General features: G+C 39.6%; 1 protein-coding gene and 1 pseudogene across 5 annotated transcripts in view; one reads left to right on the forward strand and one right to left on the reverse strand.

Annotated features, from left to right (window-relative positions):
- LOC110831275 (cilia- and flagella-associated protein 58) overlaps positions 1-19,897 on the forward strand; it is a 135,937-nt gene that overhangs the window by 27,243 nt on the left and 88,797 nt on the right. The window lies entirely within an intron of this gene.
- Positions 1,542-2,111, reverse strand: LOC110828331 (vacuolar protein sorting-associated protein 4B pseudogene; annotated as a pseudogene).

Genomic DNA, 19,897 nt, shown 5'->3' on the forward strand with positions numbered 1-19,897 from the left:
AATTACATTTGTCTGCCTTCTGTTATCTTTCTAAAACATGATCTATTTGATTGTGTGTGTTCCCATCTGGGGAAGTCCAAGTGTATTTATGAATATCACGGTGTGGAAATTTTGTACTTTTTACAATGAAATCTTTTGACGTAGCGAAGGTTACTGCTCTAACACCGTTATCATTACTAAGTGCATGGAGACTCTCGCTGCCTATTGTGGGTTTGAAGATATCCTCCCTCCCAATTTTTGCATTGAAATCTCCTAGCAGAATTTTCATGTGATACTTGCCAAATGTATCAAATACTGATTCCAGTTCTTCATAAAAGCTATCCTTGATATCATCGCTTTTGTCCTCAGTTGGAGCATGAACATTAAGGACAATGATGTTGCACCAACGTCCTTTCAAAATTACGTAAGACAACCTGTCACTAACAAATTATACTCTCTTAACTGCTGCCCTAATTCTGTTATGAACAAAAAAACCCGTCCCTAACTGATGATTGTCATTCCCCTTTCCATAGAAAAATGTGAAATTGTCCACAGGGATCGTGCCCTCCCCCTCCCATCGCACTTCCTGCACTGCCACTAAGTCTAACTTATAATTCTCTAATTCCCTACTCACTGATTTCAGTGCCCCAGCCCTATAGAGGCTCCTAATGTTCCAAGTACGAAATCTCGTCCTTTTTCAATTGCCATGGTCGTGCCAAAGAGTCCGTCCTGGTCCGAGGCTTAGTTATTTTTTTTCGTAACGGTGCTTTTTTTTACGGTGAAAGGTTGTGTGCCTTAAGCCCAACCCCCAACCTGGAGGACCAAGGTATCACTCTTAGTCTAGCACATCGCCTTAGACCTGTCCGACTTGGGTGACCCTACCATGAGCCGAAGCTCCGGCCGGCATAGCCCTAAGGGTCATTTGAGCACGCAAGCCTCCTCACCCGGCAGATTGCCTTCGACAAGGTGGTGATACCTTCGAGAAGGTGGTTGTATCGTCCTACCCGGACAAAAGGGAAGTCTCCCAAGCTACAAACATCTTGGGAGGGCCCCTACTAGGTGGTGACCAGAATCAACGACGTGGTTTACCGGATTCAGCCGCATACCCGGGCCCGGCTGATGGTAGCCCACCTGGACTGGTTGGCGCCGTACTCGGGTGCTGCTCGGGACGAGCAGCTATTAGGAGGGAGTAGTGTGACGTAGGTTGGTAATCATTGCTGGAGGACATCGTGGTCTCTTACGATTGAACCAAGTTTACAGTCGGATCGTATTCAAGGTAGCAGACCCCCCCCCCCCCCCCCGAAAAACCAAGGTCGTAATTACCAACCTACGTCACACTGGTGTCAGAAGTGGGGTTGTCAACAATGGACTTTTGCGGACTTTGCTGTTGGCATCATGAAAGTGAGTTGCTGTAGTAATCTGTCTTAACGGTAGCATCAGTGCACCTTGCATAACATTACAGATATCAGCACCAGAATACCGTTGTGTCATCTTGGCCAGGATTTCAAAATCGCCAACTCCCAGGTTGTGGTTTGCTTTTTCCAAACATGACTTAAATAATTTCAATCTATCTTTCTCTTCGGGAAGAGCAATGTACAACTTTTCTCGAATCGGCGGAGGATCGCGCCATCTAATACCCAAGGGATATTAGTGGCCCCTATTACCAATATCCCATCATTATCATAGCGAGCACCATCCATCCGAATCAAAAACTCAGATTTCATTTTTGTGGATGATTCAGATTCACTTTCAAAGCGTTCTGAAAGAAGTGAATCCACTTCGTCGAAGAAAATTATGCTGGGTGTATTATCTCTTGCGTATTGAAACAGTCCTCTGACAAGTGACGCAGATTCCACATCCTGGTTGGGTGACAAGTCTGAAGGTGAGATACAAAGAAATTTTGAAACCTCCGCCTCGGTTGCAACGGTCTCGGCCAAATAGGTTTTCCCAGTTCCTGGGGGCCCAAAAAGTAATACCGCTCTCCATGGTTTCCGGGGTCCTGAAAAAAGTCTTGGGAACTTATTGGGGGATATTGCCCCTTCAATTATGTCGTTCATGGCCTCCTCCAGGCCAACCACTTCAGATGGTTTCATCCTTGGGTTTCTGACGATGTTGTTTGGAAAGTCATCCATCTTGTGAATAATCTCAAGTCTCAGACACGTCTTGAAAATGTTTCAACTCTTATCTTGAATGGGGCCATAAATTTTCCTTAATGTCTTTCTTTAAAATGTGTTTAAAGAAATCTCTCTTTTTGGGGGGGGGGGGTTAAGGGGTCAGGTTTCAGATGCATATAATGCTACTGGAAGTATTAATGTTTTATAAAGAAGACACTTTGTTCTCCTAGATATGGATCTTGATGTAAACAAGTTGCGTAGGTCATAATACGCTCTGTTGGCAAGGAGTATTCTATTATGTATTTCATCTTTGATGTTATTAATGCAATTAACTTTTGAGCCTAGATATGAGAATTATATTCTGTTGTATCCCGAAGGATGATGATGGGATAGGGGAGCGTAGACCGAGCAGAAGTCTGTTGATTGGGTGCGTTGACACTTAAGAATTGATATTCAAGTCCACTTGTAACAACACAGTAGAGATATGTGGATATACAGGGCTATTCAAAAAGATTGTCGGGGTTTTGTGAATTTTTGTGGGGCAATGCTTTAAACATACGACTATTATCATTACACTGGTGGATAGAGAAACTCTCAAAGTTTTGTTCTGTACCGCCCGCCATCCAGTAGTTACGCGTTTGGCCGCCAGGTGTCAGATTTTGCAATATGGCGGCTAACGGTAAGGAGATGGCTTTTTGTACTCTCGAATATCATCAAAGTCGGTCCGTTACCATTGTCCAGCGGCACTTCCACACGAAATTTGGGAAGGATCAAGTCTTTGTCCTCCCTCTATCTGCGACTATCCTGGATCTGAAGGTACGTATCAGAGCCGCCATTCTAAACATCACCGCTGACACGCTGGGGAAGAAATGGACTATCGTGTAGATGTCTGCAGATTGACAGAAGGCGCACATATTGAGCATTTATAATGGATGTAAAAAAACTTTGAGAATTTTGCTACACAATAAAACAAGATTCGTATTCCTACCTCAATTGTACTACGTGTAGTGATTTTTTAAAACCCCGACAATCTTTTTGAATAGCCCTGTATATTGAATTAAAGTTACACCAGTTTACAGTATCTCGAGTCAGAAAACTAGATGCAAGACTGTGTTAAGGGGGGTTCACACGGAGTCGTGGACCAGGCGAGAACACTACTCTATTTGAGTGAGTCACACGACCTGCTTAATAACGCCCGTCTCCAGTTCCCACTTGACTTTGCAATTGCTTCTTCTCGCCTTCAGAGTCACGGTGCTTGAAAATGGCACACGACTGACTTGGTCGTGATCACTCCAACATGCCGGAGTGGTTACGACCGCTGTCTTCAAGGACGTATACTACCAACTGTGCAACGACCACTAGTTCCCACTCGGTAGTGAGCACGACCTCCGGTCCTCTTGGTCGTGTTCTCGCCCGGTCCACGACTCCGTGTGAACCCCCCCTTTAGGCGTGATGCAGAGTAGAACGTAACGTTCGGTGGTGAATTCCGGTGTAGTCTGCGTTTTCCTTACAGAGAGTGGTTTATAAAGGGATGAAAAGTGCGTCGTGTGCTATCGTAGTGCCGGATTGGGCAAACAGACTCATCAACAGCTGCGAGGGTTTATAATAGGGCGACACTTAATTAGAGACTCGTGGGGTATTAGTGTAATCGGATTTTTGTATAGTAATCTTCTTATCGTATTTATAGTTCAATATCTCCGCAGTCTGGCCCGTAGCATCTGTAGCTTACTGACGCTTACAATATGGTTGATAATTACAAGTATCTATTAATAATAAGAACTAAAAGTATCACACAATACATGTGGTCATACACAGTTACGTGACAAGAGGGTCCATATGCAACACCTCCTTCCCTTAAGGAAAAATAAGCAATAATGGTGCTTATTTTTAAGCAAAATTACATGGTGATTATTTTACAGTTCTATGGCGCTTAGGCACAATTGTAACAAGGATTAGAATGCAATGTACATTTAACATTCAGCATTTGCCAGAAGGACCAATACGTTTTGCATTAGTGTTTAATCACACAAGTGCAGTTGCTTCTAGTGCATCGTCTTGTGACGATCTTTGCTTGATACTTGCCCTGCTATTCGGAAATTTTAATCTTTCTCTTGAGGAATAGATTGAGTTCACAATCTTGGGTTTAAATATTATGGTGGTACACGGGTTATTTTCCTTCCACCACCTCGAAACGTTTGGAAAGATTTTGCGACAACATTTACAACAATGACAGCAAAGGAAGATCATGACTATTCCTGTGGTGACCATTCCTACGTAGGAGAGGAAGGAAAGGTGATTGTCTTTGTTTGCGTGTTTTAACTTCCACTCTTGGTCTTTGACAAGCTTCTCGACCTCATCTACCTTATGGCTTGCTATCCTTAAGTCGTCAAGATGATTTACAATGTTTTCTTATTGGAGTGTCCAGATGGATGGTATTGAGATTGATACCTTGACCTTCCAGTTCACAACAGTTGTATTCTAGAGACAAAGATGGAATAATGTCTTTATCTGTATTATTTGACTCAACAACCGTCTGTGCTTGAACCATAACCCTTGCACATATTATTTAATTTAAGTTTTCCTGTGCCCGTTATCTCAATAACTGTGGGTTCTTGTTTGTAACAAAGAACTGTAAGGGTATCAGGTCGAGGGGAACATATAACCATTCATTGTTATCTAACTGGATCCATGGAGTCTAGGGTTTATACAAAAACCGGTTTTCGAATTTTTACAAAAAAAAATAATTAAAACAGTAAAAAATGTTTATACTTATTTTAAAAAAATGCAGTTTATTTAATATTTATGGAACTACAAAAATATAACAAAATAAAATATACTCCATACAAAACGAAATAAAATAAAATAACTAAAATCCGTACAAAATATAAATTACAGATTTTTATTTCATTTAGTATTTTTCTTCAGGAAATATGATTTCAAAAAACATAAAATGTCCACTGAACGATTACTTAATCTTGTTCTTATTCTAGATATAAAAGTTGACAGTGGAACCACGGTTCCGGAGAATCTGACGTAAATACGTCTATGTAATGTAATGTAATAATTCTTATATAAGATAAGTACTTTTGATATTCTAATACGTTTTTACCAGCACAAAATTATCTAGTCTACGATGCACTTCTTCTACAAGCGATTCACAGCTCAGCTCTTTCCGCAATAACGAAAGCGGATTGTTGACGGCAGTAATGTAACACAACAATGCCGAGTAAACACGACGTTCCCTAACCATTGTTGTCGATTTGTTCATACGGATCTTACACATTTTCCTTCCACGTTTTCCTTTCACTTTTTTGCCGAATGACCCTTCCGTATAGATGTATATACGTCAAAATTGCCTGAAATAGAAAATACTCTCTCACTGGCTACTGAACTTGGTTGTATCGTTTTCAGGGCATCAAATAATAAATCTAAATTCTTTGTTCTTTTATTGGTTGCCTCAAATACTGAAAATTCGGCCTTCAGTGTCTTCGTATTTGATATTATTTCTTCAGGTTCCTCAAGAAACCTATGAATTGATTTTTCCATGGCTTCTTTTTAGAGCATTGCCCTGATTAATAGTTTCTCCGTCTCCGATATGTTTTTCCAGATAACTTAATAATATCGAGTTTCGAAGCAAGTGGAAATACACTAGATTTCTTTGTTGAAATGTTTTGTGGATTTAGCAAATACAGTCAAACCTCGGTTCACGAACTTAATTCGTTCCTGAAGGTCGTTCGTAATCCGAAACTGTTTTCCCCATAGGAATTAATGTAAAATGGATTAATCCGTTCCTGGACCCCAGATGATTGCTTATTTAAAATTTTACAACTACTTTGTGCACAAGTTCCTAACTCAAAATCAATGGAAATCATTAAATCTATCACAAAAAAGATAAACACAACACTAAGCAGATCAAATACAGACGAAAACTTAATTTAGTTTTATCGTACCTGTATGGAGGAGAGTTGACGGCGAAAGTGGAAGGTGGTGAGGAAGAGAAATGTCATTGTTTGGAAGGGGATTCTTTTTCATCTGCTAGCTTTGAAAACATCAGTATCACCACTCGTACCAGGATATTTTTTTACCAGGTCATCATGCAGTCGCCTTGCTTTTTCACAAATCATACCCTCAGAAACACTGTAGCCAGCTAACATATTGTTGTTTATTCAAATTAGCAGCAATTTCTCCACTTCTCCAATCGTCTGTGATCTTTGTTTAGTAATAACTGTCATTCCTCTTGCAACATCGCCTTTCTTGATTGTCTCTCTATTTTTAAGAATAGTACAGATCGTTGATTTTGCCATCCCAAACTGAGTAGCAAGATCAGAGACACGAACACCATTTTCATGTTTGGCTATGATTTCTTTCTTAACATCTATCATGATATTGGTATTTTTTCTTTTCACTTCGCTGCTATCATTGTCTTTCTTTGGCCCCATGCTGGATCATTCTTCTACGAATACTGCCGATGCTGATTCTCCCAGCTTATCGCTCCACGATGTTGACGGCTTGCGTGTTCGTAACTCAAGACACAGTACGTCATCCGAGACGCTTTTTGCTCGGAAAATTTGTTCGTAAACTGAATTGTTCGTGAACCAGGGTTTGACTGTATAGCAAAAGGGTTACCAATCCAACTTGTCTTCTTTCTTGAAGTCGTACTTCTAAAGCATTTAATAATTTGGAACTAATTTCAGTGTTTAAATTTGTTAGTTCATTTAACAGAAATTTTTACATATTAATTCTAGTATCTAAAACAGGTTTTTTAAATTTTACAAATTTATCCAAAAAAGCTGTTTTTAAAAACCCACAAACCCTAATAGAGTCTAGTTCAACTGAACTACTCTCCGATAGCAGCTGGGTTGTATGGTCCTAATGGATTGAAGCATCATAGCTTTACATTCCTCATCAAGATGCGTTACCTGCACAGGATGGTTTTGTTTGCAAATGCGGTGATAGTTGTTGATTATTTTGCAATCCTTGATTTCGTTTACCCTTAATCTGGCGTAGTATTGTTTAGCTACATCCATTAATAGGTACTCACGTTCTGGGAGGATGAAGGTAAATTTAGAATCTGTGTTCCTAATCTTAATTGGCAATGGCAGAACGTGGTATACGTTGTAATTTACATGATTTGTTAAAGGTAGGCGAATTACATATACAAGATAATTACCCTTTAAAAATACATCAAAATCAATCAATCTTAAAACTAGGTTTTGGTACGTTGCACTCAGTGGTATAGGTAATGACAGTTCACTTGGAATGTCAGCTTGGCTTGCCTTTATTTGTTTCATAATTTGAGCAGGCGTTATAGTATGTGGCTGAAGTACTCCCTTTTGTGCATTCATAACGGCATCTATTAAAATTTCGTATTCTCTACTACATTCATTAATTGCTGTATCTAACTGCATGGCATGTTCGTTAACAGTGAGCATCATGGAGGTGGCAGTAAACATTTTCTGTACTTCACCGTCGTTTTCATTTATGCGCGAGGCCATTTTCTGTAAACCTTCAGACAAAACTCTTTCATTTTCGGATACTTCCGTCAAGGTGGAATTTACTGACCTTAATGTTGATTTGACGATCGTAATCTGTTTTTTCGAAAGTTTGAGAAAATCGACTTGTTCTTTTTCTAAGTTGGAAATTTTGTCAGTATAATGTGAAGCGTCATCGCTGTCCATTGTACCAAATAAAATTTTGCTTATTCCGCCAATGAAGTTAAAAACTCCTCGTTTAAAACGTGAATGATTCGTGTCATCGTCACTTCTAGTTAACTGTCTGACAAGCAATTTCATATCTTCTATTTCTTTAATTTGTCTGTCTACATGTTTAATAGTTTTCATGCAGTCTGTAAGTATATCCAGAACGTGTGCTCATGCTTTTTACAAAATTTCAGGGATTGTTCCGCCTATTTCCTCACAGTATCTAAATTGTTATCTGCTTCTCGCAGATTGACATATGTGACAATTTACCATTCTGTATTGTACAGCTGGACTTCTCCCATCTGGTCGTAATAAAGACCGGGTGATTCCTTAAATATTTGTTGTGTCACGTCAAGGACAGGGGCTTGTCTTAGTGTCATCAATAGTGTACAGATGGTCCAGAGTCTGTTGTTGTTGGCCATAGTCCTGTAATTAATGAAAGAATGGTTTCAGTCTGTCAGCGTGGACCTTGAGGGTTCTATTTTTGGGTAATTTTAACGTGATGTTTACATCATCGACCTCTGTGATTTCATAAGGTCCTATCCACGGCGGAGATAATTTTAACGATCTACCTCTCTTGATCTTTTCGTCATGTAACAAAACCTTGTTTCCGACTGTGAACAGAGGGACATTGATATTTTTGTCGTGATATTCTTTGCTGCGTTCTTTTCTTGCCTGTATGTTGGTTCTCGCTATTTCGTAACTTGTTTGTAAACGAGACTACAATTCCTTAATATAATTATCTTATATGTACTGGGTGTCGGGAGGTTCTTACTGCAATATTCCCGGTATATTTGGCTTTCTACCGAACATGAGTTCGTGAGGGGCATATCCAGTGGACGTATGAGGGGTCGTATTAAATACAAAAATGGCGTAAGAGATCCACTTGTCCCAATTAGTTTGATTTTCGAGGATGATACAACGAAGATACTCTACTAATGCCCTGTGAGTTCTCTCTAGTGCTTCATTGATTGCGGGTGATATGCAGTTGTCTTTATCTTTTTGATTTTTAGAATCTTACAAATGTTTGTGGATAGTTCACTCAAAAAGTTTGACCCTTGGTCTGTTAGAATTATTTGTGGTATTCCGAACTTTAACACAACTTCTTCTACAAAGGCCTTGGCTACTGTTTCGGCATCTTGTTTTCGAATTGGAACGGCTGGTGTGAATTTTGACAATTCGTCTTGGAATGTTAACAAATACTTATTTCCATCTAGTGTTGGTGTTAAGGGGCCAACAATATCGAATGAACACTTCTCCCAAGTAACGTCGAGGGTAGTGGTAATTTGTAAGGGCTTCCTTGTCTTGTTTTGGGTAATTTTGTTCTTTTGACAAACTTCGCATTTTAGAATATATTCTTCTAATTCGTGTTTCAATCTCGGCCTAGTTACAAAACATTTTATCCTATCATACGTTCTGTTCATTCCCAAATGACTGCCGGTGGGCTTTTCATGCATTTCCTGAAATATTCTTTGTTTTTCTTCCTTAGTTATTTCTGAATTTTCGTTTTTGGCTTCAGTGGTGCTTATGGCTACCTGAATTATGCTAAGTGCGTCAGCATTTGTATTATTTGAACTTTGTTTTTGTAAATTACTTCATAGTCGTATTCCTCTAATTTTAGTCTCCATCTTAAGAGTCTCGAACTTGGGCCCTTTACACTGAATATCTATGTTAAAGGGCGGTGGTCAGTGACTATTGTGAATCTTCTACCATACAGGTATTGCCTGAAATATTTGTATCCCCACACTATAGCTAATAGTTCCTTTTCTACAGTGGGATAGTTTCTTTCTGCGTTGTTCAGGGTTCGACTCGCGTAGGCAATGGGGATATCCTTCCCTATTGGGCCTTGGCTTAGGATAGCTCCAATGGATTCGTTCCTAGCATCAGTGGTTAGGACAAACGACCTTTTAAAATCTGTCGTTAATAATTCTTTCAAGGTATTGAAGGCTGCTTCTGTCCGTTCATTCCAAACATATGGTGTGTTCTTTTTCAATGGTTCTGTCAAGGGTTTGGCAATTTTGCTAAAATCTGCTATGAAACGCCTATAATAATATCCTTCTAAACCTAGAAAACACTGTAGTTTCTTAGTAGTTGTCAGGACTGGAAAATTCCTTACGGCTTCTACCTTTTTGTCATCCGGTTTAACGCCGGTACTTGTGATAATATGGCCTATATAGGATACTTCCTTTCTCAAAAATTCGCATTTATCAGGCTGCGATTTCAGGTTGTGCTGCCGCATTCTGCTTAAAACTTCCCTTAACGTTTCATTGTGTACGTGCAGAGTTTCTCCGAAAATTATAATGTCGTCAAGATAAACTAGGCATTTTATTCCTTGAATTCCGCTAAATACGGATGTCATTAGTCTTTAGAATGTCGATGGGGCACCTTTTAAACCAAAAGGCATTCGCTTATATTCATAATGGCCTTGGGAGGTACTAAATGCTGTTTTGGGCTGATCTACATCTTTTACTGGGACCTGAAGGAAGCCGCTTGCGCAGTCAATAGTTGAGAAGTATCTGGAGGTACCTAAGGCGTCTAGTACTTCTGATATGACAGGTATGGGAAAGCTGTCGCCAATCGTGACATCGTTCAGTTTTCTAAAATCTACCACTATTCATTTCTTTTTACCGGAGGCGTCCGCCTTCTTTGGTACAACTAATATCGGGGAATTCCATGGTCTATTGCTGGGTGCGATAATACCATCGCGTAACATTTGCTGTCTGTCCTTGAACCTCTTCTTTGTGGATTTCTGGAATTCTATAAGGTTTAGTATTTATACCTCTGTTCGGGTTAATAGTTGGAGTGGGTATGGCATGTTCAACAGCTGCCGTGAATGTTAATTTATCTCCTGGTAAGTGGAATACGTCATTGTATTACGCCCTACTGGCGACGTGAAAAGATTATAACAACTCAGAGGCCGGGAGGTGGTACGGTTACAGGATTATTGCTGGGGGTGACCCCAAAATACAAAATAAATACTCTCCAAAAATTAATAAAATGTATATAAAGAAAAAAAATTTAAAAAAAGAACATACAAACACCAATCAATCAACCAACCCCACCCCAAGGCTCAGGTTACGACTAGTAACTTTAAAGGAACGCCAAAAAAACAGACCTATATGACTTCAAGCACTCGGTGCTAGAGTCCTCCTCTGCCTGGCGGACTCACAGATTGGCTCATCAGGGCCTTGAGGCCATCGGCTCCAAATAACGTCGAGAGGGGGAGATAGGCCACTTCGAGCCAATTTAGGTGATCCGTCCTCAGCTCTTCCCGTAATCTACGTAAACGGTTGTTATCCTGAATTAATGCAGTTGTAAATATTAGGGCAAACGATTCGTCATTATCTATTTCTTCTACTTCAACTTTGGGTGGATCGATTGTGACGTCTCTAAGGTGTTTATAATGCTCGTCACACAAGTCCCATTAGCTTCCTCACTAAGCGATTCTGCTAAATACGGTGACCAGACAAAACCGTACACGACAAAACCGCACACGAAAATTGCGCACAGAAAGAAGCTCACTGTCATAAATACACACCGGGTAACAATTCCCTTTTAGTTATAATTCCCTGTCCTTTTGATGAAGTCGGTAACTGTACAAGGTTCTCTGATCTAGATTTTAATGTTATTTTCTGAGGTCCATTGATATTGCCTATTTCCTTGGGGTCGAATTTAATTACATCGTCTCCCATAATTATTTCTCTGTCACAATAACTGGCTCCCTTGTTTTCCCAGAAGTCACGTCCTAATATTCCATCATACGGGAATTGAATGCTGCTTCCCATAACATGAAAAGTGTGCGTGGTTTCAAGGGTTGTTGTGCCTAGCCTTAATACAGTGGTTCCTTCGGTTTTCATAATAGTATTTCAAACCCCCTTTACTTTTATTCCTTCCGCGGGTTTGTAGTCAAACCCAGGTTTCAGAGTCGAATTATTGACGATGGGAATTTCTGCGTCTGTATCAACTAAGAACTTTAGTTGGTTGCTTACATGCCTATTACATTCATTATTTCTGAACTGTGGACAACCCTTTACTTGTTTGGTCGGGTTGCTCGACGGCTCCCTCCAATCGTTTCTCGCTCCGATCCAGCCCTTACTCTGGGCTCTACATACATTAGCAGTGTGTCCCTTACGACCACACTTTCTACATACCCGACCTTGCGGGCATTCTTTTGCGATGTGCGATCCACTACCGCAAGAAAAACAACTTGAAACTGCCTTTACATCGGCATTAGGGAATCTATATGAGCTCATACATCTGTTGGCCGTGTGGCCCAACTTATTACATCTTAAGGGGGGGCCCATTAGCTGCGGAGGTCGATCTTTCTTTCACGGAGAGGATAGCGCTCTCCTCTTTCAGTGAAATTTCTATAGCCTGCGAGAGAAGGGTTGATTCTCCTCTGCTTCGAACTACGGTTTGAATTCGTTCGTTATGGAGTCCTTGTATGAAACAGGCCTTTCCTAGATGGTTTATTAAGCTTATGGCTCCCTGAATCTTCGGGTTTGCGAACCCTCCTGGCAGCTTACCTCAAGTCAGTTTGTAATTCATCTAATTTCCCCACGAAGCAATACTCTCACCTTTGCTCTGTCTAGCACTAAACATTTTGCATGCATGATAATCAAACGTACGCCTTGTTGCGTAGTTTTCCTCTAGTATTGCCTTCACGAGATCCCAACTGTGCGTCAGGTCTCTAACCATTAATTTAGATCGGGCGTCTCCTGCTATTTTAGCCTTCACAAACTTCAGGAGAATGTCATGCTTGCTAGGGTCCACTAGTTCGAATACTACGTCCACATTTTCCACAAATTGCCGTAACTTGTGTTTGTCACCGTCGAAACGATAAGTGACTAACTTTATAGCCTCCGCTATGCTACAGTAACATGTGTCTTCGTAGGGCACCGAATCAATATCGCTACTATTGTCTGCCTCCATGATATTCAACAGTTAATTTCTGAATACTTGGTTTAGTAGAAATCAGAACTTAACCCTCAGCCTACAGTACTATCGAACGCGTTTTGGGCCAAACCGTCGTCTCGAAGGGAAAACCTTTCTAATTATCCAATTGTAACCCGACTATGAATCAAGAATAATATTTAATCCCGATACCTAGCCGTAGACAATTACACAATATTCCTAACAAACTGACTTCGAAGGAAAGTAAGGTTTTGAGTGCAACTTACCCGAGGATTTCTTCTTCGGGGCTGTGGAAGACACAGGGGACGTCCCACGAATTTCCTGCGAGAGATGGCGGTGCTGCAGACGGTCTCAGGGGTATGTTCCTTGGAGTCGATCTGCTGTCGGCTTCTTCTGAAGTTCTAGTCTCGATGACTGGTTGAGAATGCGATGATGTTGCCTCGTAGTCAAACTCCGGTCAGAGCTCGAGGATCCTTTCGAAGAGTAACCAGTGATGGATGATACGGTAGGCAACTTGTAGACGAGAGTGCAGGGCCAACCTTCACACTTTCCGAATTGGACAGGCAGTCTCCTTGCAACCACCAGGATGCCTTATGATGATAGTCGACGAGATGTAGAATTCTTGGAGATGATTTAATTTACTGGTCGTTGCTAACTTGGCTGTGTCACACCCCGCACTGCTGACACCAGAATTATGACGGCGTGCTGTATCCCGAAGGATGGTGCTGGGATACGGGAGCGTAGACCGAGCGGAAGTCTGTTTGTTGATTGGGTGCGTTGGACACTTAAGAATTGATATTCAAGTCCACTTGTAGCAACACAGTAGAGATATATAGATGGGTGGGAAGTAAGTAGGCATTGAGAAATGGTTATAACCTCTATATTTCTAATACAAAGATAATGAAAATAATTTACCTTTGTAAAAGGGAATATGGACGCATAGCTTAAAATTCAATGTAGGCACCGGCGGCATCCACCAGCTTCCTCAAACGACGGGGATGTAGGAAGTAGTGTGGGACGTTGGTGATAACGTCCCGAATCCGTGCCTCCAATTGTTCCAGTGTGCGAGGTTTTTCCCGGTACACCTCCTCCTTTGCCCAGCCCCACAGGAAAAAGTCACAGGCCGTGAGATCTGGACTTCTTGCAGATCATTCGTGAGGTCCTCTTGTCCCAGCCAACGTACCGGAAACGTCTGATCCAACCAGGCACGTACGGTATGTGTAAAGTGAGGCGGTGCGCCATCCTGCATGAAAACAAGTTCATCGATGTTTTCCCAGCCAGATACGCTGGGCCACACGTAATTTTCCAGTATCTGAAGGTAGCGGTTTGCATTCATGGTGTCGGGCAGAAGATATGGGCCGATGACCCTAGTGGCCGTCATTCCGCACCACACGGGCACTTCTGGACGATTTTGCATCTTCTCCACCGCCCAGTAATGGCAATTATGTCGATTGACGAAACCGCCGATATGGAAAACGGCCTCGTGGCTCCAGAGAATGTTTTCAAACAGTTGTGGCCAATCCTTGTGCCAACCCAGCATCAACTCCCCATATTCCATTCTGCGGTCACAGTCTTCAGGTGTCAGCTCCTGCACTTAATGGGGTTTCCACGGTCGAAAATGCAAGTCTTTCTCTAACACCGTACGTATCGTGTGCCTCGACAGTCCGCTTTCGCGAGCAGCCTGACGTGTTGATTTATGCGGGCTGCGGGTGAACATTTCCCGCACCAACGCTACGTTCTCCTCAGATCGGGATGTGGATGGACGGCCACTTCTCCGTGCGTCCGTAACCGAACCTGTGGTCATAACCTTCGAATGACAGTTCTTGATTGTTTCCGGACGGATTGTGGCATTTCTTTCCTTCACCGTACGCCACCATCTCTGCACAGCAACCACTAAATTTCACACCTCATCGCGTGCAGCAATCTGCGCTCGCTCCTGAACAGTCATGCGGCCAGCCATCTTTGTTGCCATTTCGCGTGCTGCCTCTCTCGGCCACTGCCCACACCACCGACGCGCGAATTATGATATCCTATTTCGTGACGTATATGTATACATATTATTTTCATTACGATTGCATTAATATTACAAAACCTATAGCGATTATTTAATGCCTACATACTTCCCACTGGTTTAACTGAAGTTCACCAGTTTACAGTATCTCGAGTCAGAAAACTATGATGCAAGACTGTGTTAGGCGTGATGCAGAGTAGAACGTAACGTTCGGTGGTGAATTCCAGTGTACAAAGCTACTGAAGACCCCAAGGACAGATGAGATACCGGTGAAAATACTACAGTTGTCACCATCTGATTCTAGTAAGAAAGTGTTTTCTTTAGAGAGGCAATTTTGCTCCGTGTATGCAGTGTCGACACTGCAGGCATACCTCGGAGATGTTGCGGGTTCGGTTCCAGACCACCGCAATAAAGCGAGTCATACTATTTTTTTGGTTTCCCAGTGCATATAAAAGTTATGTTTACACTATACTGCAGTCTATTAAGTGTGCAATAGCATTATGTCTAAAACACAATGCGAGATCATTGCGGGAATTACCGAAATGTGACACAGAGACACGAGCACATGCTGTTGGAAAAATGGCGCCTATAGACTTGCTGGACGCAGGGTTGGCACAAACCTTCAATTTGTAAAAAAAAAAAAAACGCAATATCTGCGAAGTGCAATAAGATGAGGTATGCCTGTATTAGCATACAGATTGAGACAGTGTGTCTGAATGGTCAGTCAACAATTGAAATGTTGAAGTCACTCCTTGGTATGGTTTCTGAGTTGACTGAGGAGGTTACTCAATCAAAGAGACATAATGTTGTGCTCAAGGGTTAATGACCTAGGTATAATACCTATTAGGCATTCTAGAAATGAAAGTCATAATGACCAATTTGATGCTAGTGTAATACGTTTGGAAGTGCCTGAGGTAAAGTTGTTAATCGGCTTCCTTGGATGTTGTGTAATACGTTTGGGATTGTTCAGGATTTGCGGATAAGTTGAAATAACTAGGTATTCCAGTTGTAGAAGATAGTCAGTTCGTATTTTCTAATAAGAAGAGTTTTATTCAAAACTCAAGACAAAGAACAAAGGTGTATAGTAAAGTTGAACAGTAAAGTTACACGAAGTATATGCTATGACTTCAAGACCACCTTCTGCTGCTGTGCCTTGGGGTCATAAGCTTATATAGAACATCAAAGGAGATGGGGTTTTTGGTGGGGTGAACAGTCAGGTCAAGAGGTTTAATGTCATTCTCCTCTGGAATGCGACCCCACTCATACACATAAGCGATATGTTACAGGGAATGGCGCCACAGATAATGTATCACCCCTAAAAACACAGCTGTAAGTTACATGGGCCAGACACACACTTGAAGGGTATGCTTAGTTGCAATGTGTGGAACAATAACCTATGTTACACCTGTTCCACAAAAAAGATTAAAACCATGTTTTAAACTTTGAGTATAATAATACTTAAACTTATTAAAACAATTAAATCGTTAATTGGCAATACTTAAAATGCATACAATCTTGCAGTGAACACCAACAATATCAATAGTGAACGGAATGTGTGCATACATTTAACGCTACAGATTCAACCAATACAATCTGTTTGAAACTTAAATCAACTAATTGTGCCTGTTTATAGCAGAAATCATTCTCATATTGTAAAAGTGGGAGTTTGTTCTTATGAACAGTATGTCGGATGTAAAATCTCTCGCCATCTGAGAGCGAGCTGTTGTTCTGACAATGTAACATTCAAATGTGTCAACATTTTGGTATGCATCATTACCTGATATACCCACTGACTTAAAGTAAATTTAAATTTATGCTACAATGAAGAGTGCCTTAGTCGTACAAATAAATCATCCAATTACCATACAGATTACATCAAGTTGTATCACCTTGCAATTCAGCATTGCGTACTGGTAAGTCAACAAATATTCTATTCAATTAGAAAGATGGTACTAAAATTAATCATACATTCACAAACACTGCAAAAAGCACTTCTACAAAGGAGTAACTGTATATCCACAGTAGCAAATTTAAGTTATCTTTAACAATACATCTTGTTTAAAAATTAATAATATGATTACAATTGGCTATGTTTAATGTACCAGTACAATTGGAAACAAAGAAATAACTTACAGTACAGTAAAACCCCTCTAGTTGGACACTTTTAATTGGAACCGGCGAATATCCTATAATTTTACATATTTACAATACCCTTTATCCTGGAACTTGGTCACCCCTTTTTGTTGTAAGTTGGACAGGTTCATGCACTTAACTTCGATGCTTTTATGGGAAACGTTTACAGTTAGTATTTTGTTGTTTTGAATTTCTGACAGCTGAATGCCTTCTACCTGAGGATTTACTTATTGTTGAGGGTGTGAGACATTGAGCACATCACTGGAATGCAGTGAAAGTGTGTAGTTATTCTTTTGTTAAACACCTCACTGGAGTTTTAACTTTGTCAGTACTGTGCTTGCAACTGAGTTAAACAGTGTTAACATAAATTGGAACGGTATGCGTTCGCTCATAATCAACCAGGAGTGGTTGAAACTTTATTCCAATTAATTACGGCAAAAATTAGTAAGAGGATGGCAAATTTCAAGATAAAAGCAAAAAAGCAGTGTCTTGTGATGGACTTTTTACAAGAAATAAGTGACATCATATGTTGAGCTAATGCCTTAAGTACAATTAAAAAAATACATTCTGAACATTTAAAATTTCATTGAGTCTGGGGTGTAATGTGCAACCATGAGAGTGGGTTTCAAAAGATTATTATTATTGTCATTAATTCTTAATTCGAGCAAGCCTACAGTAGTTAGATTATGTAAGTAAATAGATTACATTGTCGGTAAACGTAAAGTATTGGTGTCCTTCCCTTTGACCTTATCCATGCAAGTTTAATTTAGTGAAAACAAAATTTGTAAAAATTTAATTTACCCTATTCATTTTTCTTATCAATAATTTCCTTTTTGTGAAGGGCTTCATAATACTTTACAATTACCACATTGTTATTACACGACAATTTTAAAGGATGATTTTCCCCTTTCCCTCTATCTTGGACATCTCTGTAAGTTGGACACATTGTCGTGGAACCGCAAGTGTCCAAGTTAGAGAGGTTTTACTGTACATATACAGAAACAACCCAAGTTTCACAGTCATAAGAAGAAGTTTACTTATTGGCTACTACAGCACTATTACAATCCTTAATCTAATACGGTGTCACATTGTTACTCAATATTACATTCTCAGATATGCATGAGACCAATTGAGAGAAGACCTTCTGGTTGTCTACTCTTCCAGCAGGATGGAGCAGGGCCATGCTTTCACGTGGCTGTGACAGTATTTCTTGATAAGTAGTTGCTTGAAAGTTTGAGAGAGTGTGGCGGACTGCCACTTTAGTCATTGTATTTCTGGGAAAGTGAAGTCAGGATGGCCCGCTCCTGATGGCAGTTGGTCCCTCACAATTAAAGTTTTAATTTACATAGGGGTTATGATCTCTGGTTGTACTTTTCCTGATTGTGCGTGAACTAATGCTTAACTAACATTTCAAAACTATGTTGTTTCCTCAACACCTTTTTTTTTTTTGATGTCGTGGTCATATCATCTTGACCCAGCTATTGTGAAACAATACTTTGCAAACGATTTAATTGAGTGACTTTAGCTTCCAGATATGTTTTGAACTCTTCACAATCTGTGTAATGCATCCAAACCTTTTGACTGTACCTTTGACAATAATGTGCTACTTGCAAATAACGGGTTTGAGTTTGTTTCCAGATATCTTTTACCTTTTCCAAATTCACATAATTGACTACCTCCCACTGTGTGGAATAAAATTAAATATGTCCTATTTCATCATAATAAATTCCTACCTTAGTTTCTATTTTCTCAACTTGTTGGCTTTTACTTAATTGTATGCATGCTATTATCAGCAGTGCCCATGTTACTTTCATTTGTAACAGAAAAATACTTTTTTTTATATATCTTAATTGCGTCATGTTTGTGTTTTATTGATACAATATTTTTATTTTCCGTCTATACACAAACTTAAAATAATGTTGTTTAAAATTATCTAAAATTATAACATTCTCAGTAGACACTGCATCATGTTACATTTTTTGTATCGACGACATGTTTCAATGTGTATTACATCATCATCAGGTCTATCAATTTTAATATATTTTTTAAAAACTGTAGTACATTTTGCGTTGCGTTTATTGATTATTTTAATTTGTTTAATTTTAAGTTTTTTGTTTCTTCCTTTTGGTTTGGAGGTTGTACTTGGATGTTTTATATCTGTAAAATTAATTTTTCATGCCTCTTCATGCCATCCAAATGAACATAAACAAATGGCTATCAATTACTTAATAAACAGAAAAAATACATATCCCATAACTACAATAAACAAACAAATTGAATGTAACATAATAAAACAAATTCTAATAGAAAACGGATATAATAATTACGAATTAAAACCCAAAAATAAAATAAACAATGTAAACAACATAAATGAAAACGAAAACGAAAATATACAAAACAAATGGGCCACATTCACATATATAGGTAAAGAAACCAAATATATAACAAAAATATTCAAAACAAATAACATAAAAATAGCATTTAGAACAAAAAACAATAAAAAACATCTTAAAACAAAAACCACAATTAGACACAAAAAATCAATATGAACAACCAGGCATATATAGGTTGAAATGCAATGATTGCCCATTAACCTATATAGGCCAAACCGGACGCACATTCAATCAAAGATACAAAGAACATATAACAGCCATTAAACACAATAAAGACTATTCAGCATACGCAAAACATATATTAAATACTGGACATGCATACAACAAAATAGAACAAACTATGGATATTATAAAAATAGTACAAAACAAACGACACAGAGACACAATAGAAAAATACCATATACAACGAACGCATAAACAAAATATCGCATTAAATGACAGCAACATCTACGTAAACAACCCAATATTTAATGCTTTACAGTACATCGACCTAACCCCCTAACAACTTTCACTCAATATATATAGCCACACGCGACACACACATCTCAGTTGCAGTTTACCGTCTCTTAATATCGGACACACAACACATCAATTACAACCCGGTATGTTTTACTACCTTTTACTACATTTTATTCTGATTCATTTACATTTTAT

Source organism: Zootermopsis nevadensis, unplaced genomic scaffold (genome assembly GCF_977971745.1).
Source record: "Zootermopsis nevadensis isolate Lab colony 2312 unplaced genomic scaffold, Znev_1.0 Znev_ptg000012l, whole genome shotgun sequence".
NCBI classification, from domain to species: Eukaryota; Metazoa; Arthropoda; class Insecta; order Blattodea; family Termopsidae; genus Zootermopsis; species Zootermopsis nevadensis.